Here is a 14,422-nt window from a genome sequence, read left to right as displayed (position 1 = left end):
AGAAAGAAAGAAAGAAAAAGAAAGAAAGAAAGAAAGAAATGCTTCCCTTACTAATAACTTCTAAAGTTATTGATATATATGTTTACACGCATAGATATGGACATAGAGCCAACAACAAACAATCAGGCTCCCACAGTTCTAATACAGAAGTGAATAATGACCCAAGCCAAATCCTCTAGTGTGGTAAAGAAGTAACTGAGACAGGGAAAAAAGAAAATACTTCCTGATATTCTGAGTGTCTGAGTTTTAATAAAAGAGATCATTCTTCTTGGCTCAGGCCTACTACCTTTTTACCGTTGGCCCTGTGGGAAGCTTACATTTCTTCCATAAACATATAGGATTCTTTTTCCAGAACCACCTATGTTTCAGTGCCCATCGAGTAACAGAATTGTAGCACATGAGAGCAGGAAAGGGCACCTTTGAGGGGATTCAGTTCAACACTTGTTTTATCCATGAAGGGACAATGATGCAGGGATATGAAGGAACTGATCCACAGTTCTGGAGTTAATGAGAAGCAGAGCCCAGGGAGCCTGTCACCCGGTCTAACCTTCAAATTCTTGAATCTTTGCTGAGATTGCATCTCTCATAACATATTAATGTGTTTTTGAAAATGTTGTGGCTAAATAGTGGCACGATAAGCATTTGAAATTTGGAATTAGGATTCCTAGTTTGTAATCCCGAGGATGTCTTTCATTTTCTGTAACTTTGGGCAAATCATTTTGAATTTCTCATGCGCACTTTCCTAATCTATAAAATAAAACCGTCAGTCTGGGTGATCCTTAAGGTTGCTTCTATTTCTAAGTTGTATGATATTTTGCTTTTTAACAAATTTAACTGTGAAAAAAAACCCCAACTATTATTTTTTTAATCTTCATAATTCTTCACCCACTGAAACAAATCTATATCCCTCACGCTATGCCTCAGCCTTAGCTTCCCCTTTCCACGTGGCAAAATGGGAATTGTTTCAGTGTAGTTAGTTCTCCTTATACATTGTTTACCACAGCGCCATGCAGGCTCAAAGGCTTAATAAGTATTTTTCAATGTGATGATGACAACAATTATATAATGTGGTGCAAATGTAGACATTCCAATCCCGGATGTTTTAAAAATCTAAATCTTTACAGAAACCTCTTTGTTATTTCTGTTTTACTCTTCCTGTCAAAGACCAACAACAAAACACTGGGCTTGGCAGAAATAAATTGATTAATTCCTTTAGGGTCTACCCCCAGCCACAATGTTAGCTAATTAAGTTTGAGGAAATCCTAGGAGAGGCATCTTTATTTCCTAGCCCCTGATTGCCAGGCTTTATCTAATCCATTAAAAAAAATATTGGAATTCAAGTAGATTTTTAAAAAGTTGAAATATAGGCTCAATAAGACTTTAGCTCTTGGGAAGACTGGTGTTTCTTTCTTGTTAATGTATATTTAAAAGGAAAAAAAAAAAACCTTTTTAGGAGATGAAAGGAAGTAAACTGTTTATAAGTAAGACTTTTGGAGGTTTATGGTCTCTAGGATTTGCCATAACATGTTTCCTAGAAATGGAATTCCAAAGCATTGAAAAGGGTGCAGCATGCCTTCAGTCTAAAATGAAAGTTGAGTAGTCAAAGGTAACTGCCCAGTAGCAAATATGAGTCACCATTCCAAATGATAAGCAAAGACACAAATAAAATAATCAAGAGTAGGGGAAAAAAAGCAGAATTACTGGAAGCTTTATTGGATTACCCAGGAGTGTTAGCTCAACTCCTGTTCTTACAGAATTGGATTTACCTTTTGAAGCTATTCTAGCTATCAGGCACCATCATCGCTAGCATGGCTGTGTAGCTTCATTAGTTTTTTTTTTTGCTTGTTTAAAGGCAGTTTGTGTTAGAGAGATGGTTTATTGGTACGGTTCTTCCTTAGAAAACAAATGTTCATTTTGAGATTTCTCCTGCTTTATGCTGCTGCTAGGAACACAGGGATGGCTTTAAATAAGCTGTAGGAGAAATTCTTGCTTTAGTTGGCATGACACTCCAAGGAAAGAGCAATACAAGGAAAAATGGAGGACGGGATCTCTTAAGCCAAGTGCAATGAAAAGCAGTGAACATTAGCTGATCTTTCATTCTTACAAGTTAAGGTGAGTGAGAACAGAAAATTCATTTATTAGTACGGAGACTGACATTCAGATATTTGGGTTTCTCACTGGAGAACAAAAGATGAGGTATCGTTAAAAAGACATAAGGAAGCTGCACATCTTTATATTTACCGCGTTCAGAATGCCTAGCAAGTCTCCTCATCAATCATAATGCCAGCTATGAATTGAGCATGAATGTCTTTGGGTAATTTAGAAGGATATATGTGGGCACCTGGGTGGCTCAGTGGGTTAAAGCCTCTGCCTTTGGCTGAGGTCATGATCCCAGGGTCCTGGGATTGAGTCCTGCATCAGGCTCTCTGCTCAGCAGGGAGCCTGCTTCCTCCTCTCTCTCTGCCTGTCTCTCTGCCTACTTGTGATCGCTCTCTCTGTCAAATAAATAAATAAATAATCTTTAGAAGGATATATGTGCCATGTCTTGAAATGCTTTTCAGTGAAGAATTCATTTTGTATGGGGCTCATCTCTATAATATAGGTGTATCCAGTCATATCAGAAACACATAATTTTAAAAAGATCATGTTGGCCAAGTCAGCCCCCAGTAAGATAAGGAGCTGATAACTCCATATGACTTGTACTCTCCATTTCTTTACACCTTCCTTAGCAATTTTTGACCATAGATCACAGCTCACCAGCTTCTCCAGCAAACATAGAGGAAAATTTAAAAGATGAAGTTCAAATAAGAACTGAATTTGTATCTTAGGCAAAACAACAGGTTTGGGGGGGAGTGGAAATTATATGAGGAAGAGACTGAAACTTTACCAGGAATTTAAGAATTATGTTTCATCTGGCCACTCTTTTGAAGTCTTCCAATGAGAATTTTTCAGAATTGACCACCTGAATAAACAGCAATTTTGAGCTAGGCAAGTCATTAACAATAGATTATAAACTACTCAAAAGTAGGATTTTGTCATCTTATCTCTCTATGAAGCCAAGCACCAAAACATTGCAAATATTTCCCTCCAAGGTGACACGCTCCAGAGATAGGGCCGCTGTCTCGGGGTGGGAAAGCAGGAAAGAAGGAAGAGACATAGCTTGATGTCCCTGGACACATACCTTAAAGGCCTTGCTACTCTAAAATCATGTTTCCAGAGGCCTGTCTCAGATGGCTAAAAGATCACCACTAAAAAGATGGCCATTTGAATTGTTACGCACTGTAAAGCAAATATTCCCTGAGAGATCAACACATATAAATAAACTGGTACTTCTCCATGCTGCCACGGTGTGATTTCTGTAGTCTGATTCTATTTTTAGCATGACAGTTGCTGGAGAACAAATGTGGATAGTGTGTAGGAGTGACAGTGACACCAGTGGGAGTGGGATGGCATAGAGATGGAGGAAGGAGAACCACATGCAAGAACCACATGCAGAAACCACAGAGATAAAGTAGTGCAAAGCAAGGGCACAGACCCAAACGTCTCTGGGTTGAGCACAGTGAGTGCCTCCTGTCTGCCTGGGAGCTGCATGAGGGTGCTGGGCAGCCAGAGCCCAGCGAAGAAGAAGGAAAGAGGCTCCTGAGATAGATCTTATCTTTACAGTTTGGTTTAGTTCTGATCCTTGGCCACCTATAGAGTGAAGAGATGACAACGATTTTGACTTTGGGGACAGGTCAACCTGGGGAGGAGAGGATTACAGAAAGGGAGGAGATTTTGGCTTACCATGGTGTGCATGTATGTGCGTTTGTGCGGGTGGGTGTGGGTGTGGGTGTGGGTGTGGGTGTAGAACTTGGGACCAGAAATTTGACAGCAGAGCAGGGAGTTCTGACATGAACAGCAGAGTAGTTTTGGTAAGCAGATGGACAAGTATAGTAAATGGATCTAAGAATCAGAACGGAAGGCTGGATTTGGGGGTGCAGGTGCAGGTGGTGGGGAGCTCCATGACTGGGAGGAACTATGCTGATCCTTGCTTTCCTTGGCATTGTGCCTTCTTTGTCTTTTCTCTCTTACTATTTAATGTTTGTCTCTTCTTTCCTTTTTGTTTGTTTTAATTGGGGTAAAAAAACACAACATAAAATGTACCCTTTTAACCATTGCTAAGTGCACAGTTCAGTAGTGGTGAGTATATTCACACTGATAGGCAACCAACCTCCAGAATGTTTCCATCTTGCACAACTGAAACAGCGCCCATTAAATTACAATTCCTCATTCCCTCCACCCTCTTCTCAGCCCCCAGAAACCACCATTCGATTTTCTGTTTCTATGAATGTAAGTACCTCATAGGAGTGGAATCTTACTGTATTTATTCTTTTGTGACTGGCCTCTTTCATTCAACATAAGGTCCGTGTTGTAGCCTGCATGGGAATCTCACTCCTTTTCCGGGCTGATTAAGTTCCCCTGTGGTACAGACCACACTTTGTCTATCTATCCATCCATCTGAGGACATGGGGGTGGGTGATGCTTCCATCTCTTGGATACTGTGTGAGCTCTCCACGTCTAGCAGTCCCTTTCCCTCTTCTTAGTTGTACATGTCAGGAAGCTGAGGTATATTTTAAATCATTTCTTCACTAAATAAATCCATCAGGAGGAAGGGAGGAAGCATATGGAAATAGGTTAACAGTTAACTGTGGGATCTTGGACAGTTACTATGGGTGGGTCTCTGTTGCTACATCTGTAAAATGAGGGGTCTGGTCTAGATGGATGTCCTTCTAAGGTCTATGATTTCTTCTTCTTGCTCCTTATGTTTAAAGCAAGAGGGCTAAACACTTATCTCAAATCAAAAAGATTGTTCCCCACTTATATCAAACTATTTTGGATTTTCTTCCCTTTGAACGAATGATTTTTTAAGAGAAAAATTCTTTACTTCTAAGCACCTTTTATGGGTCGGTTAGTATTTTCAGTTTACACTGCCTTTGATATGTAATGAGTTTCATCAGTTTTCTTTAGATAAACCCTAAGGTTATCTCTCTTAAACCTTAGCCTCAATTATAATGTCTTAATATACAAACATTTAATATACAAACATTCACTGAGCACTTACATATGTCCATAATTATGTTAGTCACCATGGGAAATTAGAAAAGAGATAGAGCATAGTATAAAACAATGGTATCTTTCAAAAGAAGTCCCAAACCTACATCAGCCATGTCCTAGGTTTGTGGGGATTATTGATTTTTAACATTTTCTTTCAACTTATTCTAACTTATACTCAGATTTTATCATCATTACTATTTCTAAAATTGATTAATCCTGTGATATTTCCCTGGTTTTCTTTCCCTATTCAGAACATTATGGTTTTTTTTTTTTTGGTCTGGGTGACACTCACATGTATCCAGGCATTCACAAGCTAAAGCCCTTGCAAATATGGCATAGTGCAGAGAGTTCTGTATTTCACCCAAGAGGGCATGTCCCAAAAAAGAATTAGAAACAAAAATTTTACATTATTCAAAAAGCATGATGAGTATATAGTATGCAAGCTATCTTAAAGGACTCCTGCTCTGGAACGATGAAGGCTTATGAATGACACCATTACAGTCTAACAAATATTGATAGATTTGGATGAAAGGATGCTGGAATTAGGGAGAACCCAACTGAACTCAAAAAATAAAGTCTGAACTGATTAAATAAGCCAAAGCTTGACACTTAAATGTACTGCTCTGAAGAAAGAGTCTGGGCTTACTGAACTCATCAAGTTCCCAGGAGAGGTACAGCTTGTAAGCATGGTTTTAATAGAGTTGGAGAAATTGTGCAGATAAAAGGGCCCTCTTGCCCATGGTTTGGTAGCTGCTCTTACAAGTTGCTATTTCAACTGTACATGTCCATCTGGAGATAGAGGAGCTCATGTTAAAATTGCTATTATGGATTGAATTGTGTATCATCTTTTGTGCCCACCCCCCTCAAATTCATATGTTGAAGTCCTAACCTCCAGTACTTTAGACTTTGACTGTGATTAGAGATAGAACCTTTATCATTGTGATTAAGTTGCAGTGAGGTCATTAGGGTGGACCTTAATGCAATATCACTGGTGTACTTAAAAGAAGAGAACATTTGGACACATACATGTATGGAAGGAAGATGGTGTGAAGACATAGGGAGAAGGCTGACATCTACAATCCAAGGATCAAGGCCTGGGACAGATTCTTCCTTCATAACCCTCAGAAGGAAACAATCTTGCCAAAACCTTGGTTTAGGACTTTCAGCCTCTGAAAGTTTAAGAGAATGAATTTCTGTTGTTTAGGGATATCTGGGTGGCTCAGTCAATTAACCATCTGCCTTTGGCTCAGGTCATGGTCTCAGAGTCCTAGAATCGAGCCCACATGGGGCTCTCCATTCAGTGGGGAGCCTCCTTCTTCCTCCTCCCTCTGCTGCACCACCTCCACTCATGCTCATTCTCTCTCTCAAATAGATAAAATCTTTAAAAAAATTCTATTGTTCAAGCCACCCAGTCCATGGTATTATTATGGCAACCCTAGAAAACCAATATAGTTGTAACACACTTTTATTTGTTTAGTAAATACCTATATAGAGCTTGCTATGTGCCAGACACACTTTTAAGCACTTTACAATTTTTCTTTTGTTTCATTTTTTTAAAGATTTTATTTAATTAATTAATTAATTTATTTTTTAGGAGAAATTTTTTTTATGCACTCTGTCCTTAAACATTTCTTTTTTTTTTAAATTTATTTTCAGCATAACAGTATTCATTGTTTTTGTAAAGATTTTATTTTTAAGGGATTTCTACTACACCCAACTTGGGGCTTGAACTTATAACCCTGAGTTCAAGCATCTCATGCTCTACTGACTGAGCCAGCCAGGCACCTCAGCACTTCAACAAATTTTAATTTAATTATCATAACGACCCTATGAAGTGGGAACTGCTATTGTCCCCATTTTACAGATTGGGCAACTGAAGCGCAAAGACATTAAGTAACCTGCCTAATATTATATGTAAAGGAGACAGCATCTGAACATGGGCATTCTGATTCAAATCCACATGTTGAAACCCCTCTACAAGGTCTGTCGTCCTTTGTCTCCTGGGATTTAACCAGGGGTTCCAAGATACAGGTTAAAACTTGTCTCCACACAGTTTGTGTGTGTGTGTGTGTGTGTGTGTGTGTGTGTATGTGTGTGTAAATCTAATACCACATCATCCCTTGCTGCCAAGTAGATAGAAATCACATATCATAATTTTTTTTTAGATTTTTAAGCCTCACATCAAGGAAAACAATCCCGAATTCTTACAAAATATCTGCTGGTCCTTCGCGAGAAGCAGACTACTGGACTCCATAGGCTTTGGATGAACAATTCTTATTTCTTACCTAGCAACATTCCACAGAGGTATGAGAGGAGTGATGTTGTCTTCTCTGTTAGCCAGCATATAGCTCTTCTATTTATACAGAACTTGGAGAATCATATGAAAGGTAGGGCTCTGCAGTCACATGAGACAGCTTGCCAGCCAAGGGCCTTTCCATCTGTGTCCTTAGCTATCAACGAGCGTCAGCCAATGTGTGTGCAGATGCGTGACTTCAATGTGTGAAAAGCTTTTCCTACAAAATCAACCAGAGAAGCCAAATTTAATTAATAAACATTTTAGAACATGAGCAATTGGTGGGGCGGGGGGATCACTGCAGGGAAAGAGGGAACTTTTTATGCCTGGCCGGAACACAAAGGTGCTGAAGGTTGGTGTTGTGGTGGTATTTTCCATGAAGAGCATCATAAGCTGGGCTGCAGCTCAGTGGGGAGAGTTAGTTATTAAACAGAAGGAAAGCACACATGTCCAACCTGCTGAGCGTATACCATGCCGCACAGCTCCCCACACCCTGCCCTTGAGAGTTTCAGGTTGAGAGACTTTGTTTGCAGTTGTTCATTGCTCAGAGTCTTGAGTGGAGGAGCCAGAAACACACCTCTTTACTCCTTCCCATTTCAGCTGACTCACTTGGAGACTTCGTGGAGGTGACCGTGAGAGACCAAGGTGGTGCCAGCAAAAGTTTGGGCTTTAATGGATCAAACACACTTAGTGATGGGGAAGAAAAGAGAGGGTGATGGAGGAGCTTCATGCTCCATATATTCTGTAGCTTTCTCATTCCCCATAAGAGCTGATGCTGGATCCCAAGTTATATGAGAACCGCGTGATAGAAGGTTAGCAACAGATCCTTTTCCAATCATGATAGAGGAAACAAAACTAAAGTCTGCTGGACAACAAGGGGGCAGTGACCTGTGACCTCTAAACCATTCCCTCTCACATCCAGTCCAAAGTGTGGCTTCTTTAAAATGATCTGGGTGGTTTTCTATCTTGTTCTAAAAGGAAGCATTGGCACTACCCCCTCCCCAAGTTATCTCTGATATTTCTAAACAGGCCCCAGTCCCAAAATTTCCACTGCAGAGAAATCCGTAGCAAGCTTGTTGGCAAGTCTCTGCTGTTGTTCTGGGAGCCAGCTCTGCCCCAGGTGTTCTAATGTTGACATGCACTACAGGGAGCCGACTTAGAACATCTGAGAACAAAAGGAGAAAAACATTATGAAACGTGATTTCTACCTGGGATATGCCAGATAGGAAGGAAACAAGTCCTTTGTAAGGAAGCAGGTCTCAGCCTGAATCTCAGTGCCCGGTAAAGAATGCCAGGAGTTTGTTGTTGGGGATGGGGAGGGGGGGGGGATAGGGGGGTTGGTGCGGAAGGAGGGTCAAGATTTGTAAATGAGACTGCCTAGCTCCAGAGAAGCAGCAAGATGTTGAAAGGCTCACAGTGCCATTGCTCTCAGCCCCTACCAAACCCAAAGTAGGGACGTGGTTCATTCTGGTGTGGTCCCTTCACAAAAACAAGAAGCAAGGCCAGATTCACCCACACCAGCCATGTGAGAAAACTTCCTAAGAAGCCAGGGAACTGAGAAACATTTCTATAACTGAAACCTTTGTAGATCCGTGGTATCTCTGGAGATGTTGCTAGAGAACGGAGTTATACGTGAGGTTCCTCTCTGGGTAGTTTAACCTAAATGGAAGGCTTTGGAGAGTTCGGTTCTTCATGCATGCTGAAGCCTCCCACTTCCTCAAACTGAAGTTCTTTATCACTGTCTTAAGCAGACACCATGACAACACAGCAGGTAGCTTTATGCTCCTGTAGGTCCTCCTAACTCGAATAACAACATTGCTAGTTTATCATTTCCAGCTGAGTCAGGCAATACCTGCTATGCAGGATTTCTAAGCAAAATGATTTACTGCAAGAAACTGTCAATTGCCTGTCTGCCTTGGTGACTCTGAAGAGATTGACAAAGACCAGAGATATGAAAGGAAAATATTTGTTAAATAGAATCAGAGTCCTTGCTCCCTCCACTTGGCATCATTCTTATCTTTCTAGAGTAATTCTAAGACTCCTATTCAAGTTGAAACTCAATTTGATGCCTTTCCATGATGAATATTTGTGTAACTCATTGTTCATTTGTTCCTTATTTAGTTAACCAATTTATTTCAGATGAAACCTAAGTATATGGAAGTGAACAAAGTTACATGTGCTTTTGGTCGGAGTAACAGTTCATCCTACCACATGTGAAGCTAAATTTCACACAAAGAAGCATATTATGTGAAGCACTTTCGAAAAGGAACGTGTACATTTTCTGACAATTATTTTAGCACATTGACAATTATTTTAGCACATTCTGACAATTATTTTAGCACAATTATTTTACCGGGTTATTTTTTTTTTTAAAGAAAAACCCAGATATTGATGAAAGTACATCAATATTTTCTCACCCGAGCAAACGTGTGTTGGTTAAGTTATGCTGATGGGTTGCTGAATTCCTAACTGAATTAGGAAGCGGGAATACCAGAAACCCGCTTGAGGTTTAAAGAGCAATGAAGTTGAAGTAACTGTGGTCTCTAAAGTATTGAGTCAAGAAAATACTCTGAGTTCACGGAGTGATTTGGAGAGAAACCAAAAGGAATCCAGTGGTTATGTGGTAAGGTAGTAAGATTTCTGAACCAATAGTCAAAAGATCTAGCTTCAGATTCCAGCTTTGGTTGCCACACACTGGGGAATTCACTTCTCTCTGGATTTCAGCTGTAGAACAGATGCTTGGATTAGATGATTTCTCTGAGGCCCCTCCGAAGTCTATTACTCTGTGAAATAGGTGACCTTAATTTAGGGTATGCTGGTTTTGATCAGTGATACTTTTTTGTTGTTGTTTATATAAATTTAAATTAAATTAAAATTTGTACTACATTAGGATGCTTGAGATCTTTTCAATTTTTTTTTAAATCCCTGCATTCAAGGTGGTTAACCAGGCTATTTAAATAGTTTAAGACTAGAAATACCAGGTAAAATTGATAGGGTAGGATTGTTAACTACACCTCAATAAAATAACAAAAAATGAATGAATGGGGCATGGAGATTATCAGAGCAAGCTGTCACAATAGTAGCATAGAGATCTTATATCAGAGACAAGGATGAAGATATTAACACTTGTCCAAGTTTTGGCAGACAGAACATGAGAACAAGAGAATTTGAAGAAGGCCATGGTGAGAAAATAGATGTTCATAAATATTTCTTTATTCTGGAGCATGAATTTTCGTTTAAAAGAATAAAAGAAATAGAGAATAATCAAAATGAGTGTTTGTAACATTAAAGAAATAAAATAATATAACATGAAAAAGCCCTTGATACTTCATAGGCTGTAAGCAAAGATCTAAATAAAACTTCTTTGGTAAAAGCTGTTATCTGAGTAAATGTTAGCTTCTAATCTATCTTTTGAAGTCCAATTTTTATGACCTCTACTAGTAAACTTCAAAGTCTCCACTCAAAGAAGGAATTCTGTAGAAAGTATGGAAATCTAGAAGTTGGAGCAGAAGATGAACAAGATAGAAGTGCTATCCTCATGCATAAATGTTGATGTCGCAGAACTGTGAAGGGCAAACCTAACCTGGTTTCCATTGGCAGAGGAACTCATTACTGCCTCTCTTAGGGTGGTTTGCCGGAGATGGAGACTCTGGGACAGAGATTTGCCTGAAGGAGTTTCAAAAGGAATTCTCTTTAGACCAATACCTGGAAGGGAGTGAGGGGAGCAGGGTTGGGCAGGAGAAGCTGAGCTGTGATGCAGTTGCAACAATGGCTTTAGCCAATCCCACAGAAAGTTCTGGAGCTGGGATGGCCTTTCAAAGTTGTCTTCAGTCAAGGTAGGAAGTTAGACCTCTGACACTCACACAAATTGGTCATCGGATGTGAGCTGCACCTGGGGAGGAAGCACAGCCTGTGGCAAAGCAGCCCCCCATGGCTGAGGGCAGTGTCCAGAGAGAAACTCACCTGTGAGGTTTAAGTAGCTAAAGCTGTCAACTGCTGGGGGAGAGAGCACCCCAGTCCTGACAGTCCATTTGGGGTCCTGCACCACAGCATCCACTACTTATCTTGACAGTAAGAAAACTAACTCTTTACTGTGTAAAAAACTAAACAAAATAGTAGCAAAACATCAACAAACAACTCAGCGCTAAGCAAACTCACCTATCTTTTGCAAAAAGAGATGGTGATAACAAATGCCTTTGAACAGATGAAACAGATACCACCAAGTCTATGCACCAAAGCAAGTGAACTTGATTCATTGGAGTCTCTGCTCAGGAAATCTGGCAATATATCATCTATGCCCATATCCACTAATAACAAATTAGGAGAAGTATTTAAAAATTTCTTAATAACAGGAAGTCTATCCACTATGTCTGTGAGGGAAGAGCCAAACAAAATGACATGAGAGGAAAATACCCAACAACTTAAAAGGGACAGGAGTCTGGAGCCAGTTAGTGTCATAATGTAAAATGTGTCCTAGCATCTCACTATACTTAAAGGTATCACCACATTACAGCTCATCACTGTGACTGCAGTTTTTAATGATTAAGCAGGTGTTCAAGAAAATTGTATTCTATACATTTTGCTTATAAAAGAAAAATAAATTTCAGAACTATTTCCTTTTAGAATAGTTAATTTTTAAAAAGCTCGATGCTTATTCATAGCTATCCAGAAAACCTTGGCTGTCCAGATTCCAGTCAGCTTTTAAAAGGATCCATAGAGCCAATATTTACTATGCATAGACTTGGAAGTTAAAGGTTAATAGGCATGGCTTCAACAATGTTTTATTAGGTAAATGTTCACACAGCACATCTGTGGCAGTGATTCCAATATCCTATTTCTTTCCTTCCTTAATTAGGTCCCCTAGGGAGCACACTTGATAAGCAAGATGCTAGGTGCAGATTCTTTCAGGTGAATTAGACAACTCAGTTGCAAGGAGTTTAGAGCATGCTCTCTGCCTCACTGGTATTCTCACCTTTGGTAACCTAGCTTAGAAAAACTGTCTGCCAGCATGTAGAATTCTGCTCTGGCTTGGTCATCCATTCAGTCTATTTCCTATTGCTTTCAGAGGGGAAAATGGATATAAAGAAGACAGTAAAATCAGGGCTCCAACCAGCCTTCAGAAGCCATGACTGCTTTGGGAGTGAGCGGTTTGCTTTTCCACTGACTCAGCTACGTATGAGGAGAAAGTGTTCCTGAAAATTTACCTAACTGGAAAGTCGATGGAAGTAAATTTTTTGTAAAACGCTGAATCATTCTGATACATTAGCCAGAAGTTTATGCAATTTCTCTTTTATCACCGGAAGATCTTTAGTAATTGTAGGCACTCCTCTTATTTCAATCACTTCAGAGAGGGATTGTTGACACCTTAGATTAAGCCAGTGGATATATGCCACATTTTTCCATTCATAAAGTCAAAGAAAGAGGCATGTGCTGAAAACCTGAAACTCTTTATAGGACTGGACTTTAAAACAATTTTTTTTGGTTTTGTTTTGAAGACTTTTTAACATTCCTATAAGATCTCCATACCATGAATACAATTAGGAATCCTCTACTCTTTTTTTCAGATTGTAATAAGAACACTTAACATGAACTCTACCCTCTTGACAAGTTTTTAACTGTACAATAAAATGTTGTCGACTATAGGTACAATATTGTGCAGCAGAAGTCTAGAGCTCATTCATCTTGCTTAACTGAAATTATGCCCCTTGAGTAGTAACTCCCTGTTTTCCCCTCCCCCCTCCCCTTGACAACCATCATTCTACTCTGTCAGCCTACAAATTTGACTACTTTAGATTCTTCATATGAGTGGAATCATGCACAGTCTATCTTTCTGTGTCTGGCTTATTTCACTAAGCCTAACTTCCTCAAGGTCAATCCATGTTGTTCACATACTGCAGAATTTCCTTCATCTTTGAGGCTCAATAATTTTCCATTATATGTATAAGCCACATTTCCTTTATCCATTCATCTTCCAAAGGACACAGAGGCTCTTCCCATACCTTGGCTACTGTGAACATTGAGTGCTGCGATAAACATGGAAGATATGTTTTTGAAATTCTGGAAATTCTCTCATCTTAAATACATACAAATCATATTCAACCTCTGTCTTTCTCCTCCCTTCATCTTTCTTTGTTCTCAGTCAAGCCTCCTGACTTATACAGCATTTCTGATATTCACCTCGATCACTGTGTTTCTATAGAAAAGCATGACACATTACTCTATATCCTAGCATAACAAACTAAATCCACCCATTTTATAGGTAACAGTTCTGCTTGCACTGTATCTTCAGTGCTGTGGGCACTCAAATAAATATTAATAAGCAAAAATAATTATGTCTCCTTTACTTACCCTTTTGTTTGAAGTTGTTTAACATTTCCTACAGTCCTGACCACACATAACATAAGCTAACTCAAATTAGAGATTTTTATACTTAAGAAAGAGACTCACCTTTCCATTTATCCCAATTGTTAATTTTCTACTCAGATAAAATATCTAGCATGATGTAAGACTTGAAGTGGAGGTCTCTCTCTCTGAAAGTATACATGAAAATATGTAAGACTCATTCAAACCATTAATCATGCATGGTTAACAACAATCCAAACACTCAAAACAAAGTGAATGAAGAAATTGTACATAATCTCAAAAGCAGAATCTTACACTTTTAGATCCTACAAAGAAAGATTTTATTTTTCCTCCTAAACAAAATTAGCATACCTAATTTTAAAAACATAGTTGGCTGACTTAATACCAATATCACTGGAGCAAACTGGAGCTTGTCATTTGTCCCTCAGTGAAATAAGGGACCTTTGGAACATACTGTGTTCCTAACTTCATGTTAGAGGATATCACAGAAGATAGCGAATATTACTTGAGGTAGCATTCCATTGGTGTTAATGGTCAATTAAAGACCCATTGTGAAGGGGTAATTTCTAAAATATGCCTGACCTGAGAGAAAGAAAGAACCTTAAATCAAACTGGCAACACAACATAAAGAATTCTTGTTGAAGGTGAGAACTTAAAGTTTCTCAAAGCTAT

Source organism: Meles meles, chromosome 20 (assembly GCF_922984935.1).
Source record: "Meles meles chromosome 20, mMelMel3.1 paternal haplotype, whole genome shotgun sequence".
In the NCBI taxonomy this organism is placed as follows: domain Eukaryota; kingdom Metazoa; phylum Chordata; class Mammalia; order Carnivora; family Mustelidae; genus Meles; species Meles meles.
Note: the sequence above shows the minus strand (reverse complement) of the source record.